At 39.7% G+C, this 25,770-nt stretch overlaps 1 protein-coding gene across 1 annotated transcript in view; it reads left to right on the top strand.

The window, feature by feature from the left end:
• The window catches only part of IL1RAPL2 (interleukin 1 receptor accessory protein like 2), a gene marked incomplete at both ends in the record, with an annotated part of 1,477,463 nt that overhangs the window by 698,575 nt on the left and 753,118 nt on the right, over nt 1-25,770 (top strand). The window lies entirely within an intron of this gene.

The raw sequence follows: 25,770 nt of genomic DNA on the forward strand, positions 1-25,770 counted from the left end.
TGTAGCTATGGAAGCTTTGCAGAGTGTTCCACAGGCCTCGGAGGGGCGGGCCCTGACCAGCAACCCTGTAGTGGTGGTTGTTCCTGGAGGTGCTGGTGGGGGGCAGGGTGTTAGGGGGGTGCTAGGGGGGCAGTGAGGCTGAAGCGGGAGTAATTGTCAAACCTTCCCAGTTGGTGCCATTCTTTAAATTGTATGTGGCTGTTTCACAGCTATACCTGCTCAGGGTGGGGCTCCAATCTCCTGGAGTGGGGTGGGGGCTGGGCCAGGGTGGACCCAGGCAGGCTAGGAGGGCAGGTTTAGCCATGCCCCCAGCGAGGTCAAGTGTGCTTCTGCTGCAGAGACAGCACTGCTGCTGTCAGGGGGAAGGGTCTGACATTGGGGGGCCACTCAGGCCTGCCTCCACCCGAGTCTGGAGTTCTAGGGAGGAGAGGCATGCCCAGCCCCAGTGAGGGGGCCTGGCAGTGGCAGGCCACAGGCCCTGAGTGCCTTGGGAGCACTGATGGGTGGTCGCTGGTGTGCTATTGTTGTGGGTGCCCCTGGCAGCGGGGTTGGGGGAAGAGATCAGGAATCAGAGGTGTGGGCTGCAGCTACCCCTGAGGCTGGGTCTTCTCCCTGTCTGGTCAGCCTCCCCGTCCCTCTGAGGGTGTGGGGCCTGGGGTAGGGTGTCTGTGTAGGGGGATTGGAAGAGCTCCCTGTGGCAGCTTCTGCTTCCTTCTTTGAAGTCCAGGCTCCTGTCAGGCACTCTCCTCAGACCCTGGGGAACTTGGCTCCGGCCTCCCACCCACTGCTGCACGCACATCAATATGCAAATTAGTTGTTACTGGGACACCATAATGGACAATTAGCATATTACCTCTTTATATGTATAGATAGAAGAACAAAGATTACATGGGAAAGTAGGCAAGAGTTATGCCAAATGGGCATTTTACAGGTCTGGAGATTTGCAAAAGCCTGAGGGTATGCAAAACCTGGGTGTCTTCAAAGGTTGGTGGCTCTGGTTTCTGCAACAAGGTTGTTAATCTTTCCTGATGGGGAGGATGGTTTGCATTTCCACGTGAGCTCCCAGGTCCCTATTAGAATGTGTCTTCTTTAACCAAAATAAAACAATAAAAATTAACAGAGCATAATTAAAATTTCTTACAATTGTAGCTGGTCCCCAATATTCTATTTATGCCCATGTCAATTCTATAGTATCTGGATGTGGTGAAGTGGGAGCTTAGATTTACATAAATGTAAATCTTCATCAGTTAAGAAATGTTCCTTTCAAAATCTAGACTTTTTTACTATTTCCCTTTACTTCTTCATCTATATATATAAAAGGCTAATATGCAAAGTGTCCCCACGCGAGTGTTCAACTGGGATACAGGGAGTTCGATCACTCACTATGATGGATGCTCACCACCAGGGCATGAGGTGGAACAAAGGAAGGCCCCGGCCAGCAGCCTGTAGCCAGGGAAGGAAAACCCATCTGGCAGCTGGAAGGCCTAATCAGCCCTGATTGTTGGCCAGCGAGGGACCCTACCCATGCATGAATTTTGTGCACCAGGCCTCTAGTAGTAAAATATATGAAATGAAGATACTGTGGTATCAGATAAGCTTGACATCACTTTAATATCATCAGTCATGCAGGGAAGTCACATCAAAACACAATTAAACCAAATGCTAATTAAGTAACTGAGCACTAAAACATACAAATAGTATTATCAAACAACACATTGCACCTTCACTACATGATTGTAGTTACTCTCTTTGTAATTGGGTCAGAGTTCGACAATTAACATTTATCTGCATGTGTGGCAAAGTGATAGACTAACCTCTACTTCCATGGTCCTGAGGTAAAAGCCTGGTCCCAGCTGGATCTGTTTCCACCAGGCCCATTGAGGGTTAAAAATCTATGTGTTAGATATTTCCCTGGAGTTAGAAATTACTTGTTTAAAGGGCCCCTAGGTGTCTTTCTTTCTCTACACAATGCATTCTTGATGTTTCTTTACTTCCTGATCTTGTTAGATGTCTTAATTCCTTTAAGTAAATGTACAGCTACCTCAGTACAAAGGAGATCTGCCCTCTGTCTCAGACAGGACTGGGCTGACAGTTCTCAGGCTGCTTCAGACATAAAGAAAAGAACTAATGGTTTGTTTTTCATGGAGGTTAATAAGGGCTTCTCTTGTTGGTTCACCTATAACTGTTCAGGCTTTGTCACTTAATCTGTCATGGATCTTAATAAATTACCCTTTCAGTTATGCACTCAGAAACAATAGTTATATTACTGATATGGAAACCAAATAACAAAGTAAATCACCATAGGTGATAAAAAAACTTAAACCATTCACTCCACTTGACCTATCTTGGAAAGTGAAGAAATTACAAAAGAATCAAATGATAGTAATGTCCTACAATTGTCAATAAACAGAAAAAAATCCCAGTATTTTTAGGATAAAAATATATAGCAACAACTGTGTATTTCTAAAGAGGTTGTTTTAATTATAGGTCACTGTTTCATAGTTTTCTTTAGATTTCAAATTGCTAGCAAATCTTTCTAAATTATCTCTACTTTCATGTCTTAATAAAAACTCAATCAAATTGAAATTTAAATTTATTTAATCATGGAAATCTTAAAGTGTCCTTGAGCAACTGTATTGTGTAACTGTGGTTCCCACTGTCTGTGGACTATCTGCGAATAATGTCCATAGTCATAGACAGAGATTAAACTGGATTGTATTGAACTCTTCATTAATTCCCTGAAAGTATTCTTAATGAAATTACTGCTATGGTTTTTGTCTCCATGTGACTTGTCATTTCCCTTTCTAAGTAGAGTATTCAAATCATGAGTCAAGAGTTCTCTTAATTGTACTAATTGTGATTGTGATCTGGTTGTTGTTGTTAATCCTCACCTGAGGATATTTTTCCATTGGCTTTTAGGGAGAGTGGATGAGAGAGGGAAAGACAGAGAGGAACATCAGTGTGAGAGAAATACATTGATTGGTTGCCTCCTGCACACACTCTGACTAGGGCCCGTGCTGGGGAGATTCCTGCAACCAAGGTACGTGCCCTTGACTGGAATTGAACTTGGGATCCTTAGGTCCACAGGCTGACGCTCTAGTCACTGAACCAAACCAGCTAGGGCAAAATATATAAACACTTTAATAGCTGATGGCTCAATTGATGTTTTTAATTTTTAACTATTTATTTATTTTTTTGTTAATCTTCACCTGATGATATTTTTCATTGATTTTTTTTTTTTTAGAGAGAGAGAGTGGAACAGAGGTAAGAGACAGAGATAGAAATATTGATGTAAGAGAGACACATTGATTTGTTGCTTCCTGCACACACCAGGGCCAGGGATTGAGCCTGCAACCAAGGTATGTGCCCTTGACCGGAATCAAATCCAGGACCCTTTAGTCTGCAGGCTGACATTCTACCTGCTGAGCCAAACTGGCTAGGGCTCAAAATTTTATTCTACTAGAAAAAATAGGGTGAGCAAGGAGAAGGAGAGAGAGAGAGGAGGAGAAGTAGGGAGAGAAAGAGACCATAGTAACCAAAATGGGTATCCATTCTATGGGCATATTTATGATTTTAAAGTTTTTTTTTAAAGTCTGCAGAATTCAACTAGAAAGAAAACTCCTTTTCTACTATTTTACTGACTGTTGGTGGTAGGAGTAAAATGATAAACATAAATAAAAACTTGAGATAGTACCCAGAGCCTATGCTATTTCAACATATTAGAAAAGGGGCTATATAATTACCTGGAAAATTATGATTCCTAGAAAATTATTTTTTCTCATATATAATGCTGACTATGAGTAAATACAATCTATCTAATAATAGAGGAATATGCAAATTGTCTGGGACGCCATCACAGTAACAGTAACGACCAGCAGGCTTCCTGGGGTGACAAGTCGCCAGGGGGGTTAGTGAGGGACAACCAAACGACTGAACAAGCAGGCTGTGTGGGGTGACCAGGCCAGCAGGGGGGTTAGTGAGGGACAACCAAATGATTCAACAGCAGGCTGCGTGGATCGACCAGGATGGCAGGGGGGCAGTTGGGGGTGACCAGGCCAGAGGGGGAGCAATTGGGGGTGACCAGGCTGGCAAGGTGGGCAGTTGGGGACAACCAGGCCAGCAGGGGGGGTAGTTAGGGGCGATCGGGCCAGCAGGCAGAGGTGGTTAGGGGTGATCAGGCTGGCAGGGGGGACAGTTAGGGGCAATCAGGAAGGCAGGAAGGTGAGCAATTAGGAGCCAGTGGTCCTGGATTGTGAGATGGATGTCCGACTGTTGGCATTCATGAATTCCATGCACCAGGCCTCTAGCTCATCTTATAAAAGATAGTTTTCAGCTGGCTGACTATTGTCCTATTCATAGTTCACTGAATGTGCTCTATGACCCATGGAAATAAGGAACATTGTTATTATTAGATACAGCATTATTCTAAGCAGCCACTATAGAGCAATACTGACTTCATTTGTTGTTTACTAAACTCTCCATTCAAATTAAATGAGGTATTTTATGTGCCCTGTAATTAATTTAAACCATTTCACATGTTGGAGATTATGTGCAAAACCTGATTATTCATAGGTAGCTTGCATGGACCCTACTCAAGGGCATTTAAAAGTCTAAACAGAAAACTTCCAATTAATGAACATCACAAATATAATGTAATCAGTTAATTGTTTTGTTTATTTAGCTTAGCTGAACTCAGAGATAACTTGACATCTGTATGTTATTCCTCTTTAAACATGCATTAAAACCAGGATTGAATTTGAATAATTCTTTCAACTCTGAATACTGGGCAAATGTGTAGGTGTTTGTTAAGGACCAACACATGAACTGGATAGTGAACAAAGCAGAACCAGAGACATAAGCATGGAATAGACTGTCAAATCTCAGAGGGAAGGAGGGGGTAGGTGGGTGGGTGGGAAGAGATTAACCAAATAATTTATATGCACATATGCATAATCCATGGACACATACAGTGTGGTGAAGGCCTGGGGCAGGGTGTGGGGACAGGCTAAAAGGGGTCAATGAGGGAAATGGAAGGTCATCTGTAATATTTTCAACAATAAAGATTAATTTAAAAAATAAAAACAAAAAATGATAAACACCATCAAAACAGAGCTAACATGTGCTGAACACATTTTATATTCTAATCACATAATCTATGTGAACTTAATTTTGACTAACAGCCCAATCAGGTGGATATTATTTTCATTCTCTCCAATTCATATATGAGGAAAGTGAATCAACGGGAGCTTAAATAAATTATCCAATTTTCCACAGGTTCAAAGGGGCAGGCCTAGGATATGAACTCAGCCAGGCTGACATTAGTATCTATCATTAATCACTAAACCATACAACTCAGCAATGTCTGTATATGATATGGTAGAGCCCCGTTACAGCAAAATTATTGATTTGTCCTTCTGTGCCCTTTAGCTTCTGTCCCATTTTTCCTCTTTTATTCTCAGTGTCAAATACATATTGCATTCATTTTCTTACCACTCAGAGCATCCAACATCCTATGCTGATGGCTTTGGTTCCTAAATATGGCATTTTAGCCATTACTATTGATCTTCTAAGAATCAGAATCAGTGTTGCTGAGTTTTATTTTATTTTCTCCCTTATTGTGTTCAAGCTCTTAATTTAACTCTGCTATTTCTTTCTAATACCCCTGTGTCTCCTGCACTGGATCCTCTTCTCCTGCTCCCCCATTGTTTTCTCATTCTTCATTCATTATTTTTCTTTATAAATACATTTATATTCATGGCTTCAGTTACCACCTGTATTCAGCTTTCTCTCCAAACTTTATCACCAGCTGTTATTATTTTCACAAACTCTTTTCTCTCTAACCACTTACTCTATTGTGCTAGGAGCTCAATTAGCCTAAGAATAAACTCATCACTTTCTTCACCAAACCAATTTCACTCTCCCTTTTTATTTGTTATTGTTAAATTGGTTGTTGTTATTGTTAAAATACAAATTTCACTGTAAATATTGATTCAACTTCAAAACTCATTTGTTGCCCTCACTGGTTTGGCTCAGTGGATGGTACCTCAGCCTGTGGACTGAAGGGTTCCAGGTTTAATTGCAGTAAAGGGCATATGCCCGGGTTTTGGGCTTGATCCCCAGTGTGGGGCATGCAAGAGGCAGCCGATCAATGATTCTCTCTCATCATTGATGTTTCTCTCTCTCCCTCTCCCTTCCTCTCTGATATCAATAAATATATATATTAAAATCATTTTTTATTCATCCGTCTCATCCCCTTATCTCCTTGATCCTCAAATCCTGTTTATCCTTTATATAAGGTATCTCACCCATTAATTGCTTTGTATTCCCAGGTCCTGAATATTTTCCAGGCATCATTAACTCTTGCTTGCAAGGGTACAATAACATTCCAATCAATCTCCTGGCTGCCATGGTGCTTACTTTCTAATGTCTTTCCCAATTTCATATCCCCATCACCTTCTTGCTGAGGTGAGGGGGGAGGAGTACACCTATAATAAACTGGAGTAAGTGCCAGTAGAATAATTTGAAGTTAGGGGAGCAAGGTCTTGTTAGCTAGGATAGCAGAAAAAACTTTATGAAGGAGATGGAATTTAGAATTTATATCAATAAGGAAGACTATGTGAGACATTGAAAACTAGGAAAATTGTGTGAACAGAGGCTTGAGATGGAAATGTAAGAAAACTTTGGGAATAGTTAGTGGGCTTGGCTAAACCAGAATGTTATTGTTAGGAAAAATGAGGTTAGAAATGTAGCCTAGACTCTGATTGTAGGGAGCCCTGAATACCAGGCAAAAGAATTGAAAATATATCCTGTAGGAAATAGATAGACATGATGAAATTGGCATTTCAAGAAGATGAATCAGGCAGCTGTGTGCAGGATAGATTGTTGAAAGACTGGAGAGAGGCCTGATTGGGCGGTTTTAATAGAATTCAGATGTGAGTTAATGAAGGCTTTTAATAGAATAGCAGTGGGAACGGAACTGATGAGATAGATGAAGATGTGAGAAGCATTATGGGAGGAGATTTTATAAGATTTTATGAAAGACTGAATTTACCAGGGACTGCAAGTAGTATTTCAGTAATTAACCATCAGATGATAGAGATTTTGGTTGTTGTTATTGTTAAAATACAAATTTCACTGTAAATATAAGGTATACTTCAAGCTGTTATTATTTATCTTTAGAGCAGATGAGTGTTAATTCCTTCTTGAAAAACAGTTTTTTAAAACATATATTTTTTATTGATTTCAGAGAGGAAGGGAGAGGAAGAGATAGAAACATCAATGATAAGAGAGAATCACTGATTGGCTGCCTCCTGCATATCCCCTACTGGGGATGGAGCCAGAAACCCAGGCATGTGCCTTGACCTGGAAAGTAACTGTGATCTCCTGGTTCACAGTTCTGTGTTCAACCACTGAGCCACATTACCCATGCAAAAAATAGGTTTTGTTTAAGGTGAGGATATATTCTCCTTGGAGGTTAGTATTAAGTAATTTTTTTTAAAATATATTTTATTGACTTTTCACAGAGAGGAAGGGAGAGGGATAGAGAGCTAGAAACATCGATGAGAGAGAAACATCGACCAGCTGCCTCCTGCACACCCCCTACCGGTGATGTGCCCACAACCAATGTACATGCCCTTGACCGGAATCGAACCCGGGACCTTACAGTCCGCCGCTCTATCCACTGAGCCAAACCGGTTTCGGCAGTATTAAGTAATTTTTAAAAGGAACAGAACATTAGGGTGCTGACAAAAATCTTTATCTACAGTTGGGCCTTTTTTTTTTTTTTTTTTTTTACATCTTACCTTCAAATTCTAGGCAAGGCATCTCAGTCCTAACATATCCAAAACTGAATTCCTGATTCTAAACTTTGCCTCATATGCTCCTTGTCTCTTCTTTTCTCTCAATAAATGGCAATGCCATTCATTTAGACTCAGACACAAAACCTAAAAGTTATTCTTTATTCCTCTATTTCTACTACACTCTGCATTCAACTCATCACCCAATTCTTAAAAATAAATTTAAAATTCTATAATCTCCATTACTACCTCACTAGTTAAAACCATCATCATATCTTAGTCTAACTACCTCAAGAGCCTGTGTAATTGCCTGCCTTTGAATATATAGTGAAATAGGTAAAGTATATATTCAGGATGTAGCGTGAATAAGAAAAATAACTAGAATGAGAGTCAAATGATATGGACTCTATTTCCACATCTTCAGTTAACTAGCTGTTGCAAACAGGAGCAAGTTTCTAATGGCTCTCTGCCTTTTAGCAGTATGTTTCCCCACAATGCTTGCCCTCATCATCTTGTTATGACTCACCTGGGGTGCTATCTACTGGCTATCTTCACAGCACACAATTCTTCAGGTTGGTGGTTTCAAGAGAGGGAATTCTACTATTTATGGCACTTACTCTGTACCAGGATGTATACCTGGCACTTTATATACATTATTATCTTGTTTAAACATCTCTACAACTATATGAAGAGGGTATTATTTCATTCCTATTTTGGAAATGAAGAAACAAAGCCCTAGATGCATTAAACAACTTACCCAAGTTTTAAAGCTAAGAGTTAGACCAGGCTTTTCCAGGATGTTTTACAATGTAAATATATTTCCATTTCTCTAGAACCTGGAAGTCAATGGGAAGTGTTGTGTATAAAGGTCCAGAATGGATGTAGGGAAAAGGTCAAATGCTGAAATTGTTCCCCTTCAGATTAAGAAGCAGAGCAAGCAAGAAATCCCTATCTCCCCCTGAAGATTCCTACTAAAGGTCTTTCTCTGCCTCCTCAACTACCAAAATAAACAAAATGAAGGAAAGGAGAGAGAAAGGCAGGGTAGAAAAAATGTGAAAATTGGATAGGGCAATGTTTAGGCTTTCCCAGTACAAAATCTCCTCTGGGACCTTGTTTTTCTTTAGGAATAAACTAATCTGCAATAAATTGGTGGCAACAGACTAATAGGTCCTGCATTTCATAATTTCCAAATGGGCCGTCTGGAAATGCATTGCTTTCACACAAATATATTACTACTAGAGGCCCAGTGCATGATTTAATCATGCACCTGGTGCACCAGCGGGCTGGCTGTCCGCCGGTGCACCAGGCCTTCCGAAAGCCTCCGGCCCGGCGGAGGCTTTCGAAAGGCCTTGTGCCAGAGCAGACAGCAGGCCAGCTCCCCCGCTTTGGCTTTTGATCGCGGGGGAGCTGGCCGGCTGTCCGCCGGTGCACCAGGCCTTCCGAAAGCCTCCGGCGCAGCCATGACACAGACGCTGAGCTCGCGGCGCCAGTGGCGCCACGAGCTCAGCGTCCTGCTGGCCCAATCAGCTACCCCGGCCACCCCGAGTCCCGCCCCCTGTGCCTCCTGCTGGCCCAATCGTGGGCGTAGCGGAGTGATGGTAATTTACATATTACCATTTTATTATGTAGGATCATAAAAGGGAAATTTTAAGTGCCAGGACTGGGCAGTGGAAAAGCCATTTTAGGACAGACATGTGAAATACTTTGGGAATATTGCTGCTCTTTATTCCACATATGTAGCTGTTTACTTTGCTTTCTTCAAGCTTTGCCATGCTCTCTGACATTTGTCTTAACCTGGCACCTAAGGACAGGTGATTATTTTGCCCTCATCATAAAATCATAGACTGAATTAGAAGAGACCTTAAACTTCATGTAGCCCATGCCCCTCATTTTTTATGAGAAGAAACATATTACATGGGTTAAGTCAAGTGCCTAACAGTATTCAATTAATGATTACATACAACCGGTTTAAAGAGCAAACAGACTTAGTGTTATTGCTGTTGTTGTTGTTTGTAATGAAAATGTTTACTTTCACAGAACATAATATGTTGGGGCCTGACCTAGTGATCCAACCTGAGGCCCATACTCCTTTGAACATTTATTATTATCTAGAAGCCAAAGAAAAACTTCATCAACTTCTGTTACCTGTGTTCTTCCTTTCCCACATAAATAGACAAAGAAAATACATAGAACCAGGTTAAACTTTCCTTGTAGTTCCTTTACAAATGTGTAATTCTTGGTTTCTCCTTATGATTCTGAGTGAGGTCATAGTTTCAATGACTCATTGCTCTCTGCACTCATTCTACAGCCCAATACAAGCAGATGTGGAAATCGTCTTGGCATCCTGGATGCCTTGTGATGCATTATTTTTGTTATACAATATGATGAAATTTTATAAATGTGTTCATACCACATCCAGGGATGACTGCACAATTTAAGGGCAGTGCTACCATTCAAGAGAAGAATGTGAGAATAGACTTAAAATGATGTATATTTTAATTGCTTCTCATACCTTTAGGGGATTTCGTCATTTCAGTTGTGCATGATCTTTGAAAAATTTCTCTGAATATGTGTGTATATTCAAATATTATATATATATGTGTATATATACATATTATACACATATGTATATATCATATCTAATAAAAGAGTAATATGCAAGTTGACTGTAACTCCAACACACAAGATGGCTGCCCCCATTTGTACACAAGATGGCCACCACAAGATGGCTGGCAAGGGAGGGCAGTTGTGGGAGATCAGGCCAGCAGGGGAGGGCAGTTGGGGGTGACCAGGCCTACAGGGGAAGGAAGTTAGGGGTGACCGATCCAGTAGGGGAGCGGAGTTGGGGGTGACCAGGCCTGAAAGGGAGGGCAGTTAGGGGTGACCAGGCTGGCAGGGGAGGGCAGTTAGGGGCAATCGGGCTGGCAGGGGAGCAGTTAGATGGTGATTAGGCTGGCAGGCAGAAGCGGTTAGGGGCAATCAGGCAGGCAGGCAGGCGAGCGGTTGGGAGCCAGCAGTCCTGGATTGTGAGAGAGATGTCTGACTGCCCATTTAGGCCCCATCCCACCAGGGGTCCCAGATTGGAGAGGGTGCAGGCTGGGCTGAGAGACACCCTCCCCCCACTCCCGTGCACGAATGTTATGCACCGGGCCTCTAATATACATATATATATATATATATATATATATATATATATATATATATATATATATGTTCAAATTGTCAAACTAGTTTATCTATCTGCCTTCATTTCACCCTCCCCAAAACTAATCATCTGGAAATTAAAACAAGTAATCCATAAATCTAAGAAGAAGGAAGGAAGGAAAGGATGCTGTTGATTGAGATTGATTGAATAGTTTTGATTTATCTGAGATCGAAAATAGGGCACCTAGTTTTCCCATTAATTCTTCTTTCAAACTTCAGGAGTCTACCCACTTAATTCATCCAAATATAAGAAAGAAAACTCAATAGAATATATAATTGAAAATTTCTGCTCCCGACCCAAGACATGAAACTAGTTGAAATGACCTATCTGGATTGCAAACTCTAGATGTTACTTGATAGGTAGACCGTGCTCCCCTTGAATTGTATATGGTTAAGATAACTTGCTACTTAAATCACTAGACTGTTTTATAACATCAAGAAATTACTGTGATTTTCTAATTTACTTGAATTTATAATTAGATTTGGGGTAATAAGATATAAGACAAATGTATGTAACAATTCTATAGTAAAACATTTTACAGGTGACGATCTCATGGCAAAATTATTACAGGCAGTTTCAAGATGCAAAAAAAAATATTTATTTGACAGCAAGCAGAAAGACAAATTACTCAGAGTTTGTGTACATGTGCTTCTATAATTGCTCATAAATTATTATGGCTCGTGCTAAAATTTACCCTATTTATATATACCACATTGTTTTATTTTAAATAAAAAATGCAAATAGTTAGGAATTACAAAATGTAATATGCATTATAAATTGAATACTAACACTGGAACATACCAATTTATGTGGAATTTTTCATTTGTTATCACCTATTTGTCTAAATCAGTGATGGCGAACCTATGACACCTGTGTCAGCACTGACACACGTAGCCATTTCTGATGACTCTAACTCCAAGACTCTAGTCGCAAATGTTTCATCCTCTCCTATTAGACACTCTGTGCTGGAGGTCTGTAGGCCAAAACAACAGAAGTCCGGCACAGAGCGTCTACTTCTGGGACTTCCGGTTAAGCCAGGATCTTTGCCCTCACTTCTGCCGGCAGAGCAGGGAGCAGCATAACACAGCGGGGGACGCATCTCTGGGGGCCCTGCCATTACCAGTAACCAAATAACAGTTAACCACAGCAACCATTATCTACTGTTCTGGGGTGTCATGGATTTCTAATCCATCATTACTGAGATAAGTGAGGGGGAGGCTGGGAGAGGCAAGGGTTTGTGGCGTGCTATGGGTGCCGTTTCCCATCATTAGAAATAGCGGCAGCCATTTTAATTCACATAAGGAACACCATCTTGCTCCATAGTGCAGACTCCATTTCACCACTATTACTGTTGTGCATCCTTATTAACCCCTATTACTGCTTATTAACCCTGCCCTTTCCTAAAAGACAGTTATATGCACCATTTTGTGGTTAGTTAGGCTAGTTAACCCCTAATTGCCTGTAGGCCTAACAAGCTATCTATAATTCTATCTTCTGTTACTGCCCCTCTGATGGAGAACCCACAAAATAAAACACTAAGGTTAAGTAAAGGAAGTGGTAGTAGCAGTGGCCGACCCTTTCAAGAGACATGGACCGAGATGTATGGCTTTATAGAAAAAAATGGCAGATCATTTTGCGTTCTATGTACTGAAACGGTAGTAAGCAGAACGTGGAATATAAATAGACATTTTGAAACTAATCATTCCCCGCTCTTGGAAAAAAGTGAGGATGAAAGGAAGGAATACATTTCCAGGCAGCTACACCTTTATAAGAGCCAATCTAATTCCATCCTTAAATTTATGAAAGGCTCTACAAATTTAACATCTGCAAGTTTGAGCATTGCTCACTCTATAGCTCAGCATGGAAAAGCGCTCAGTGACGGAGAATTTATTAAAGAAACTCTCCTAAGATGTGCACCAGTTCTATTTCATGATATGCAGAATAAAGATGCAATTATTAAGAGAATATCTGAGTTACCACTCAGTAGAAATATCATAAAAGACCGAATAATGAGAGTGAACACAAACGTACAACATCAATTAAAGAGAGACATAAGAAAGTGTAAATATTTTTCGATCTCTCTTGATGAAACTACTGATGTCACATCACATGCTCAGTTGGCCATTATTGGTCGATATTCTGATGATCTCACAATGAGCGACGAGTTGATAAAGTTAGTATCAGTGTCAACAAGTATATCAGGAAGCGAAATACGTAAGGTTGTTATACAAACATTTCATGACCTAAGCATTGTTATCTCTAAAGTTGTGTCAGTGACGACAGATGGGGCACCAAATATGGTGGGGAAAAAAGTCGGATTTGTCAAATTGTTTACAGAAGCATTTATTGGACATCTGATTGTGCCTTTTCATTGTATTATAAATCAGGAGGCTTTATGTGCCAAGGCAGTATTCACCAACTTAAATGACTTAATGTCAGTTGTTACAAAAATAGTTAATTTAATAGCTGCTCGCCCCCTTCACAAGCGAGAATTTTCGGCACTTTTACTGGAGGTTGATTCCACCTACAATGGACTGCTGATGTATAATAATGTAAGATGGCTGAGCTGAGGCAAAGTTCTTGAGTGCTTTGTGGAGTGCTTTGAATAAATTAAGGTATTTCTTGACGATAAGGATCTGGGAAACTTTCCTCAGCTTAATGATGATAAGTGGGTCAACACCCTGATGTTTTTTACAGATCTCTCTGTTCATATTAATGAACTGAACTTAAAGTTACAAGGTTTTGGCAAAAGTATTGACGTTATGTTGGATACATAAAAGCCTTTGAAAGTAAAGTTAAAATTTTCAAGTGAGATGTAGAAACTGAAACTTATAAGTATTTTCCTCAAGTAACAAAGTATTTTGAGAAGGCCAGTGCAGCTGTACAAAATGAAATGGAACTCTTGCATATGAAGTACCAGCATGTTTTAGACTCGTTACTTGACCAGTTTAGTGATAGATTTAGTCAATTTAGAAGTCTAGAACAGACCATGAAAATAATTAAGTATCCTGATGTAGTAGTCTACAGTAGTTTGGAATTAAATGGTTTCCAATGGATGCAAATTGATGATTTGGAGATGCAACTTGCAGAATTTCAAGACAGTATCTGGGCTCGGGTGTTTGTCGACTTGAGGTCAAAGCTTGAGAATCTGGAAAGGTGCCACTTGGAGAATCAAGAGGAGTGCCACTATGAACAGGAAATTTGGAGTGCCTGGAACCGACTACCAGACACTTTTAGCACCCTGAAAAATACAGCAATGGCTTTACTCACAATTTTTCCCTCTACATACTTTTGTGAGGCCTTATTCTCAGCATTAAATAATATCAACACCAACAAAAGAAACAGATTGACAGATGAAGTTAGTAGCGCTTGCTTGGGCCTGAAGTGTACAAAATACCAACCTTCAATTGAAGATTTAGCCAATGAAATTCAGCAACAAAAAAGTCACTAATAGGCAGGTTAGTTAAAGAAGTCCCCCTCCCCCTCCTTATCTTAGTTCACGGCACCCCACACAAGCTAAATAGTATCAAGACCAACAAAAGAAACCGACTGACGGATGATCAAAGAAGTCACTAAGCAGGTAAGTTAAATATTTAGTTTTTGGTTTATCAAATACAATTATTTATAACAATTATACATTTATGTTATTTAAACTATAAATATAGCAAAATAATGTTTTTTCCTCAAAATGACACATTACCCGAGTTATGCTCAGTTTTTTGGCGAAATTTGACACACCAAGCTCTAAAGGTTGCCCATCACTGGTCTAAATCTTCATTTTATGACAGCTTTTAAGACCATATCACTTGCAGAATCACAACAGGAAAAATATGATACTGGAATTTCATTAAAATATCATTTTCTATACATTTGAGTTCATGATAAGGCAGATCTACCTTGGACCCTCTCCAAGTGGATTTGGTTTCTGAATGGCACAAGATGCTTTCTATTATAATGTGGCTTTTCTGGCTCTGATCCTAAAAACTGTGTTACAGGAGGCTTCAGCAGGCTTATCTCTGCATAGCGTTTAAAATTGAGTTTTATGATTGGAATAAATTTCCATAGCCCAGAAATAAATATTATTCAACCGAGTTTATGTCCATTAATCATAGTTAGATGACAGTGTAATTCAAGAGCTGCATAATAACATAAACTATTTGGTTGTCTTACTTATGGTGCAGTAGCAAGGGAGCACTGGCTGTGGAATCAGGAATGTAGCTTTAACTTATTGTGCCACATGAGTAAGGTGCATAGCTTTTCTAGGCCTTTTTCCTATAAACTTGGAGTAATCATATACTCTGTCTACCACCATGAGTGTTGTGAAGAAAAGAAAATAAAATTTGTGGGCAAAACTTTCAAAAATGTAGAAAAACAAGTTATTTTATTATTATTATTATTATTATTATTATTATTATTATTATTTATTTTATCGGGGTGACATTATTCAACATAAACATATAGGTTTCCTGTGTGGATTACTAATTTACAAAATCTGTATATTGGACCATGTGCCCACCACCCAAAGCCAAATATCCTGTCACCTCATATTAGGACCCCTTTCTTCCCCCAAACCCCTCCCTCTGACAACCACCACACTGATTTTGTGTTCATTAGTTTCAGTTTTAGATTCCACATATGAGTTAAATCATATAGTTCTTAGCTTTTTCTGTTTGACTTATTTCACTTCGCATAATGTTCTCAAGGTCCATCCATGTTTTTGTAAATGAAGCTATTTCAAAATGTGGGATATATACACAATGGAGTACTACACAGCCATAAGTTATTTATTTTTTTGCTAAAATGAAGATCAGTTGTTTTACAATATTATTCAATGTGTGTGTGTGTGTGGGGGGGTGTGTTTTCCAGGGACAGGTGTGGAATTTAGGAAATACTCAAATCAGCAACAGAAGTATATATATAGTGGCTATAATTGTTTACGTTTTTGATGTTGTACATTTGTGTTCACTCTCATTATTCGGTCTTTTATGATATTTCAGAGAAAATTTGAAGATAAAATAAACATAAATTTCCTAAGCAATTAGTTATCTTGTTTCAAATGTATTAGGACAAATATGTTTCATCCATCATTTCAAATAACTGAGTTATTATGTTTATAAAAATACATACTGAGGGAAACTTAATGAGTGCTCTTTTATATACACATGCAAACTCATATATGAAAATTATACCTGAATTTTACATACAATTGTGTATGATGGGATAGTTAGGAATTTGTCTTGGAGTTCCTCCAACCTCTAGATCAGGTATAGGCAAACTATGGCCAAGGGGTCAAACCTTATCCATCACCTGTTTTTATAAAGTTCTATTGAAACACAGACATGATTAATTGTTTATACACTGCCTATGGCTGCTTGTTCATTTAAAATGGCAGAGGTGAGTATTTATGACAGACAGTATGACCTATAAGCTGAATATATTTATTGCCTGGCCATTTATAGAAAAAGTTTGCTGACTTCTGCTCTATTTATTACAGAAAAGGCTACTCAAAAAGTCCCTCCCTCTTTCACATGAAATGCACCCTTTTCTCCTGATGTGCACCGGCTTTTTTGGTACTTATTTTTGCCCAACAAAAGAAGCTGCAAGGGTCAGCTGACAAGGTCAATGCTTTTGTTTTTTGTTCTTTCCAATTGTCTTTCCAACTTTCCCCATAAAGCCAAGAAGAATAGCAGGTAATCTTTACTAACTGGAGTTCCCTAGCAAGTATGGAAGATTTTTCATACAAATATTAGAGGGAGGTAATTATATTTTCTATAACCATTGATATATCTTTGCTGATGTATCATGCATATTTCACACTGAATTAGCAAAACCTGCATATGTAATACACAAAACAAATACCCTCTGTGCTTTCTACTCTGTTTTCTCAGAGCTTCTATCATGTCTGGATCCCCAGATCTTGTGGATGTCTTCACAAATCACACCCAATTCTAAAGAAGATGGCCATTTCAGGCTTAAGAAGGAGAGGAACTGCTCACAGTCAGGCCTGGTCCAAAGAAGGACCCTACACCGGTCTATGGTTCTTTCCTACTTTCATTTGTCCCTCATGTCACTGAACTCTATTTAAAGGCCTGTCATGTGATTAAGATTCCCCATCTGAGTTCTAAAGGGAAAAGTTAAGAAAACTTTTCCAAAGGTATTAAGCTCTATACAAGGTATATGGGAAGCTGATGAATTAGTCATTTGTTATCATGAGTTGAAGACATTCACGTGTTTCTGTCAACAGTTGAAGGTGGAGAAGAATAACCTAAAAGGATTTAAAATATTTTTGAAAAACAAAACAGCAATCTTGTACTATATTGGAGTTCACTATTCCTGAGCTGCCAGAAGGCTGTCCAGTAATCAGGCTGTGCTTCAGAAGTGGTGATTGATCAAAATTTTATATCCTTGTTTCTATGAGAGATGCTAGTAAGATTGAAATTGGCCTGAGCTAATCCCAAAGCTTTCCATTTTGATTATGGTTAAACTAGTGGCCTGGTGCACAAAATTTGTGCACTGAGGGGGGGGTGTCACTCAGCTCAGCCTGCACCCTCTCCAATCGGGGACCCCTTGGGATAGGGCCTAAACTGGCAGCCGGACATCCCTCTCACAATCTGGGCTCCTAACTGCTCACCTGCCCCTGCCTGATTGCCCCTAACTGCCTCTGCCTGCCTGATTACTCCTAACCCCTCTGCCTGCCTGACTGATCACCCCTAACTCTCCTCCCCTGCTGGCCTGATCTCGCCCCAACTACCCTCCCCTGACAGCCTGGTTGATCCAAATTCCCTCCCCTGCTGGCCTGATCTCACCCCCAATGGCCCTTCCCTGTGGCCTGATCTCACCCCCAACTGCCCTTCCCTGCCAGCCTGATTGCCCCTAACTGCCTCTGCCTGCCTGATCACCCCTAACTGTCCTCCTCTGCAGGCCTGATCTCACCCCCAAATGTCCTCCTCTGCCGGCCAATTTGGTTCTGATTGGTCGGTTTCTATGCCAGTCAGCGTCAAAAGCTCTGCCTCCTAGGCAGCCATTGGCTCCTCACAGTTGACCTAGATTTGGTTCTGATTGGTCAGTTTCCATGCCAGTCAGAGTCTCTGGGCCTATCAATGGGGCCTGATCAGAAAGGCGGGGATGATCAGCAGCCCCGGGAGAGGCCTGGAGTGAAATGGAGGTGCAGCTGCTGGCCTGGCCTAGAGAGAAAAAGAGAGGCAAGTGCTGATCAACAGCTGCCACACAGGCCACGGATCAGACCCTGCTTCTCTCTTCAGGCCTCTCTCCGGGCCTGATTTGCAGCCCCCTCAGTAGTCAGTACTGGGTCACCACGGCAACCCAGCGCTGACTGCAGGACTGACTTACGGTTGGTCGAGCCTCCGGTTGTGATGGACCCAGGGTTTTTATATATTAAGATATGTCAAGGGAAACCAATTTGTCCTGTTTTGCCAAAGACTGTTCCAGTTTTATTTGTTTGTTTTTATTATATTAATTGGGGTGACATTGGTCAACATGAACATATAGGATTCAGGTATGTGTTTCTAAGTTACAAGATCTGTATATTGCACCGTGTGCCCACCAACCAAGTCAAATCTTCTCCTGTCATCTTATTTTGGGAACCCCCTCTCCCCCTACCACCTTCCCTCTGGCAACCACCACTCTGCTGTTTGTGTTCATGAGTTTCAGTTTTATATCTTACATATGAGGAAAATGATATGGTTCTTAGCTTTTTTCTGACTGACGTATTTCACTTAGCATAATGTTCTCAAGGTCCACCCATGTTGTTAAAAATGGCACTATTTTATCCTTTCTTATGGCTGAGTAGTATTCCATTGTGTATATGCACCACATCTTCTTTATCCAGCCCTCTATCACAGAATATTTTGGTTGTTTCCATGTCTTGGCCACCATAAATAATGCTGCAATGAACGTAAGGGTTTATATATCTTTGTGAATACATGATTTTGAGGTTTTTTTTGGTATATACCCAGGAGAGAGGTGGCTGGGTCATATGGTAGCTTTATTTTTAATTTTTTGAGAAATCACCAGACTGCTTTCCATAGTGGTTGTAGCAGTCTACATTCCCACAAGCACCAGCAGTGAATGAGGGTTCCCTTTCCCCCACAACCTCTCCAACGCTTGTTATTGCTTGTCTTGTAGATATTGGCCTCTCTACCAGGTGTAAGGTGGTATCTCATTATAGTTTTTATTTGCATTTCCCTAATTACCAGTGAGGTTGAACATCTTTTCATATATCTATTGGCTGTTCATACGTCTTTTTGGAAGAGTTGTATTTTTATGTCCCCTGACCACTTTTCTAGTTTTAAAATAAAAAATTCTGTGTTCTGGGAAACCATTTAGTCCCAAACAAACTGAGAGAATTTGGTCACCCCCACATGTTACTATTGGGTAAAATATTAACTCAACCCAAGATACTATGCAAAGAAATGTGAAAAAGATAGGTTATCAAATGCCAGGTAGTTACAGAAGTGAGATCTGCTAACAAGCAAGATGAACAGGGAAAGGACAAAAGCTCTGGTATCTTATTGCAATAGCCAGCATACCACAGGGACTCCCTGGCTTAACCACATCCTTCCTTAGGTACTTTCAATTCATATGGTATCTCTGCTATGGATTGACACTATAACATGGTGCATAAAACCTCGATTTTGGTAATTGGACAGGGTGGATTTAAGTCTTGGCTCTACCACTTATAAGCTGTTAGCCTTTGAATGAGTCATTTTAACCTCTCTGTGTCTCAACTTATTTATGTAAATAAGGATATCAATAGTATTAGCTAGCTAGTGGGATTTAGGGAAATATTAAGTAAGTCATTACAAAGTGCTTAGAACGTGTTTGTAATTTAGTATGCACTTAGTGTTAGCTATTTTGATATCATCCTTTATTCTCCTTCTTTGGACATATCACCATCATGTAGCTGTTTCATAGGCACCTCTAACTCAATATATTTAAACTTGAACTCATTCCTGTCCACAACTGCTGCTCCTAATGTTTTGCTTGTCTTGATGAAGGATGTTACCTGAGCCAGAAACCTTGAACCATTCTAAATTCCTTTCTTTCTTTCACTTTCTACTAGTATGTCCAGGCAATAATCTTTATCCACCCTAAATATCTAACAATGACCATTCATTCATCCTTTGATTTATACAGTATTCATTTATTATAAAGCTTTTAATGGTTCCAACCATTGTACTATAAAATTTGGGAGCTTGATAATACTGTCAGCCAAACAGAAATCTGGTAGCCACTAACTTCTCCCTACACCTCATTCTCTATATGGAGTTTATTACAAAGCCAATCTTTCTACCTCCTTAGCAATGCTTATATCCATCCTCTTTACTATTTTTTTTCTACCACCTTGGTTGTATTCACAATTTCTTTACCTCAATTATGGTAATAATTTCATAAATGATGTCTATGCTTCTAGTCTTTGTTCACTACTGTGACAAGAATGATCTTTGTACAAAAAACAACAACAACTATTCTAAAGAATAGTGACTCCACATAGCTTTCAGGAAAATTTTCAAACGTCTAGTACATTATACAAAGCCTTTTATAAGCTGTATCTTATTTACCTTGGTAGAATCTTTTCCTGGCATATATATATATATATCCTACCTAATAATAGAGTAATATGCAAATTGACCGTACCTTCGCTACACCCACAAGCCACGCCCACCAGGAAACCGTCACAGGGACGCTGGGGTGCGGCCGAGCCCAAGGCCGGGAAAGCCTCGGGCGGAGGCTTTCCCGGCCTTGGGCACCAGCGGGGAGCCTGCACGGATCGCAGGCAACCACTGGGGGTCAGCTCCTAGGATCCTTAGCAGGGAGGCTGGGGTGCAGCCGAGCCCAAGGCCGCCTCCCGGGGCCAAGCCCTGACCCTGAAAGAAGGCAGAAGGCGGTGGCCACAGCCAAGGCCTGGGTCCCCGTTGTCGGCAGAAAACTGGTGCAGGCAGCCAGGTGAATGAAGGTCTATTGCACGAATCTTCGTGCAAATGGGCTGCTAGTATATATATATATATATATATATATATATATATATATATATATATATTTGTAGTTTCCTAAACATGCGACATTTTTTCAGGCTCCCATGACCTCACATGTTTGGTTTCTTCTGCTTAGAATGTCCTCTCCTCTGTAGTCATCTAATTATTGGCTCCTCATTCTTCAAAATTTAGCTCAAAAATCACACTCTATGCAAAACCCTCCTTGACTTTTTAATCTGGTCTAGCAGTTCCCATGACACCTCTTTCCTCTGTGGTGTTGCATTGAAGAGGTAGTATGGTTAATGGTTAAAAGAATTACCTCAGGAATAGTCTCCCTGGATTTGAATATTGGCTCTCACACTTAGCAGCAATGTGGCTTTGGGCAGGTTACTTAACCCTCATTGGCCTTGTTTATAAATTGAGGAAATTATAATAATAGACTTTACCTCAAGGACTTGTTGTGTGGATTAAATGAGTTAATGAATGTAAGAGGTTTAGAATGGTGTCTGGTACATGGTAGCACTTTGTATTACTTATTAGTATCATTGCTCCCATAACTATATATTTAATAAACACACTAGACTATAAGCTTCCTGAGAGAAAGGGCCATGTATTCCTTGACATTGTAGCCTCAGAGCCTACCATAGTGCCTGACACAATAAATGCTTATTCAAAAAAATGCTTATTTAAAAAAATGAATGATGAATAAATAAAATAATGAAATGCAGCACTGAAATGCCTTCCCCCCACCGAAAGGCAATTGACAGCTTGACACCACAAGCTCCATTTAGTCTCACATGCCTGGAAGAGGCAGAGACTAATGGCTGCAGCTGGCCCTTTCTTTTTGCATATGTAGTATCTACTGTTCTAATGTGCTATTCAGGGAAAAGTATATAAGTTTAGTTCTATTTTCAATTGCCAAATGTTTTTGCCTTCATTATCACTTTAAACCTTGGAAAAATAATCAAAGAATAATATCATCTCCTATCCCAAAAGTGAAGTCCTAGAAAATCACAAAAGAAAAAAAAAACACACACTTGGAAAGTCTTCTTAATTATGGAGCTAGCTGTGTTCCATCCAGCTCATTCTAGACACTTGGAGAAATGATTTCAAGAATTTGCCAGATTTCAGATTAATCAGAAAGCACAAGAACTGGGATGACTGACAGCACAATAAGAACTTCACTGCTTCACATAAACAGAGACAGGCTGACCTAGATTTGAAACTGTGCAGTCACACAAGAGAAGACTTTTTGATGACAATTTTAATAGGGAGTGAAACCTTATATTTGATTGGCAACTTTTCTATAATTAAGACATAGGCCAAACTCACTGCAAGACCATTTTTAAAAATGCTATCAAATGTTACAACACTTATTAAAAATTATTACTTACTCCTGTCCATATCTCTTTGTCATCATTACTACTCTGAGAGATTTTATCTTGCTTTCTTTAACCACATAACTAGGCAAGAGGAGCTTAGTACTCCAACTCCTCTCACCTCTTGTCTGAACCTATAATCAAGGAGTCCTAGATTACTGACTATAGTAGTGAGCTAGATGTTTGAACTCTGATATTCAGAGATAATGAGGTGAAGGAAAGGTTGGCCTAGTACTCTGTGATGAACAGGTAGAAATATTTATCATTTTATGACCTTTTGGGGGGCCTCTTACTAAGGGATGATTCTTTCACTCTGTGAGCCAGCTCTGTGGGCTGAAACCAAAATTTCAAGAGATAAATATTACTTTTATTCAGTCAGTTATATTTTTCCTTCTCATGGACTTGCTCCATCTGCAACACCACACTCTTAGAATATTGCTAATGATGGCAAAGCACTTGGCTGAGTTGGTTGATTCAGTCAGTCCATTGGTCAGTCAGTTTAAAAGGAGATGATAAACAAACACATTTCTGTGAGAACAGCTTGGGGAGGGCTACAGACAAAACTGAGAGAGCATGGCACTTCCCTACTCCATCCCTCGACACACACACACACACTGACATAGCAGCTTCCAGAACAGCCTTGTCTGCAATAGAAGTGAGGCAGCTTCATCACAAATCTATAAAGCTGGTGAAGTGTGTCTTCAGGAAAGTCAGTAAAAGAATATGCACTTTGTGACACTATTTTGTCACATTATTAATTATTATTATTATTATTATTAATTATCAGTATTAGTATTTATATAATGTTTACTATGCACCAAGATATATGTTGGGTGCTTTATATAATTTACATTTCATTCTCTAATAACCGAGGAGAATGGTAATATTATAATCTTCATCTTATAGATGGGGAAGTTAAGGCACAGAGAGTTTTCCTAATAGTCCAGTGTCACATAACCACGATTGATAGCAGATTCTGAATTCAAACATAGGTGTGCTTAATTCTAATTCCTAAATTATTAAAAATTTTAATATTCTGATTTTCTAACAAACATGTGATTCTTCCAAATAATTTAACCCCAAGTTTCCCAATCAATGTGCCATATATAGGCTAAAAAGGTGCTAACACTTGGATCCTTCAGCTCTTAGTATGGCCAGTAAGGTCTAGGATGATAAGTTACTTCTTCAAGCTGCTAGAAATCTTCTCATTTTATCACAATGAATAAATATATTTTATAAATTGTATGTGTTTAATTACATGAACAAGTTTAGGCAGTACATTTAATTTCTGTAAAATTTAGTGTCCTCATCTGTAATGTGGGACTAATATTTATTTACTAGGATTTTGGTGAGGATTAAGTAAGATAATGAATATGTCAATAAATTAGGGTTCTTCAGATAATATCTATCCTCAGAATATAATATATATATATATATATATATATATATATATATATATATCCACAAACTCTCTGCAAGACTATTTTTTAAAATGCTATCAAATGTTACAAGCTATATATATATTAGAAGGGATTGGCCTATGCAATTTTGGAGCCTGGCAAGTCACAAGATCAGCAGTGAGTAAGCTGGAGACCCAAGAGAGCCAATGGTGTAAGTTCTAGTCCAATTGCCAGCAGACTGGACCTAGGAAGAGCTGATGTTTCATTTTGAGTCCCAAAGCAGGAGAAAACCAATGTCTTAGCTCAAAGCAGTCAGATAAAGGTAATCCTTTTTGTTTTAGTCAGACTTTCAACTGATTGGACGAGGTCCATACACACAAGGGAGGGCAATTTGCTTTACTCAGTCTACTGATTCAAATGTTAATCTCATCAAGAAACACTCTCATAGACATACCCAGAATAATATTTGACCAAATGTCTGGGTACCCTGTGTTCCAATCAAACTCACAAATAAAATTGACCAACACAGTCAACTAGTATGTCAGACATGTGGTGAGGATTTAATAAAAGATTCCTCTACTTAGGTTCTCTTCCTCAATCTTTTTTTTTAAATGTTTTTATTGATCTTAGAGAGGAAAGGAGAGGGAGAGAGAGATAGAAACATCAATGATGAGAGAGAATCATTGACCAGCTTCCTCCTGCACACCCCTACTGGGGATCAAGCCACAACCTGGGCATGTGCCCTGACCAGGAATTGAACCATGACCTCCTGGCTCATAGATCCATGCTCAACCACTGAGCCTTGCCAACCAAGCCTCTTCCTCAATCTTTACAATTCTCTACAATGAGTAGTGATAGTATCTCCATTTTACAGATAATTAACATCAGATTCAATCCAGATATTTTCAAGTGTTGTGATCTTTTGATTAGAACATCTAACCTTCAAGCCACTCTTTTGTGAATGGCATGACTTACTAAGTATCAGAGAACTCCTAAGTGCCAAGTGAACCTATCCTTTTATCTTTGCCTTTCTCTACTTAATCAAAACTATGCATCCAGGGTCCCATTTACTCAATGATAGGTGATGACAGGGGTAATGGTTTAATAACATAAAGGAATCCATGCCAATATATAATAATAATGTGTCTGCTAGGAAGCTTGTCACTCCTCATATGGAACAAAGCAGTCTAATTCAGTAAAACTGCATGATTCCCAAAGATTCTAAAATGAGACACAAAGGAGGTAAATCCAGGTAAATACCTATTGTTGTAAAATCTTTCAGTGCCTCTGAACATGAACAAGGCCTGGTGGGTAGTAGTGGTCAGGGGCGGGGAGGTTCCACTTGTTCCTCCTATAAATTTGAAATTGGACAACCATTGGGTTTGGGATACCTGTCACTACTTGAGCCAATTAAGAGACAGGGTTGAATCATACTAGTATATGAATGTTTATTCCAATACTGCTGGAAGTATGGGAGAGCAGCAGGTCATCCACAAAAATCTGCTCCATAACTCCTCATAATCCATCTGCTTACATTGAGTAGGACAAAAATTACATGGGGAATTAGGAATTACAGGCGTGGGGAAGTAGGCAATGAAGGCTGGGGCAGGACTCCGTTGCTTGGCTAACAAGGTTATTAATATTTCCATGATATTAGGCAATTCTTGAATGAGAATGGACAACATTCCAAGGTTGACTCCCAGGTCCAAGGTTGACTGCCAGGTCCAAGGTTGACACCCATGTCCTAATAAGGGTGGGGTTGGGGGAGGGGGTGCCATACAACTCCCAGCCAGGTTAGAATGTTCTCTCTTAAATCATAACAATGCAATCATGGTTAATAGAGCATGATTAATATTTCTTATAATTATAGCTAGTCCCCAATATTTTATTTTTACCCCTAACAAATTGAGCTGGTCCTCAGGCAGTGTCAGGAAGAGAAACAGACTTTGTATGCTAGAACTTTGAAAGTCAGCAGACACCAATGAGATGTCCACC

Source organism: Cnephaeus nilssonii, assembly GCF_951640355.1.
Source record: "Cnephaeus nilssonii genome assembly, chromosome: X".
Taxonomy (NCBI): domain Eukaryota; kingdom Metazoa; phylum Chordata; class Mammalia; order Chiroptera; family Vespertilionidae; genus Cnephaeus; species Cnephaeus nilssonii.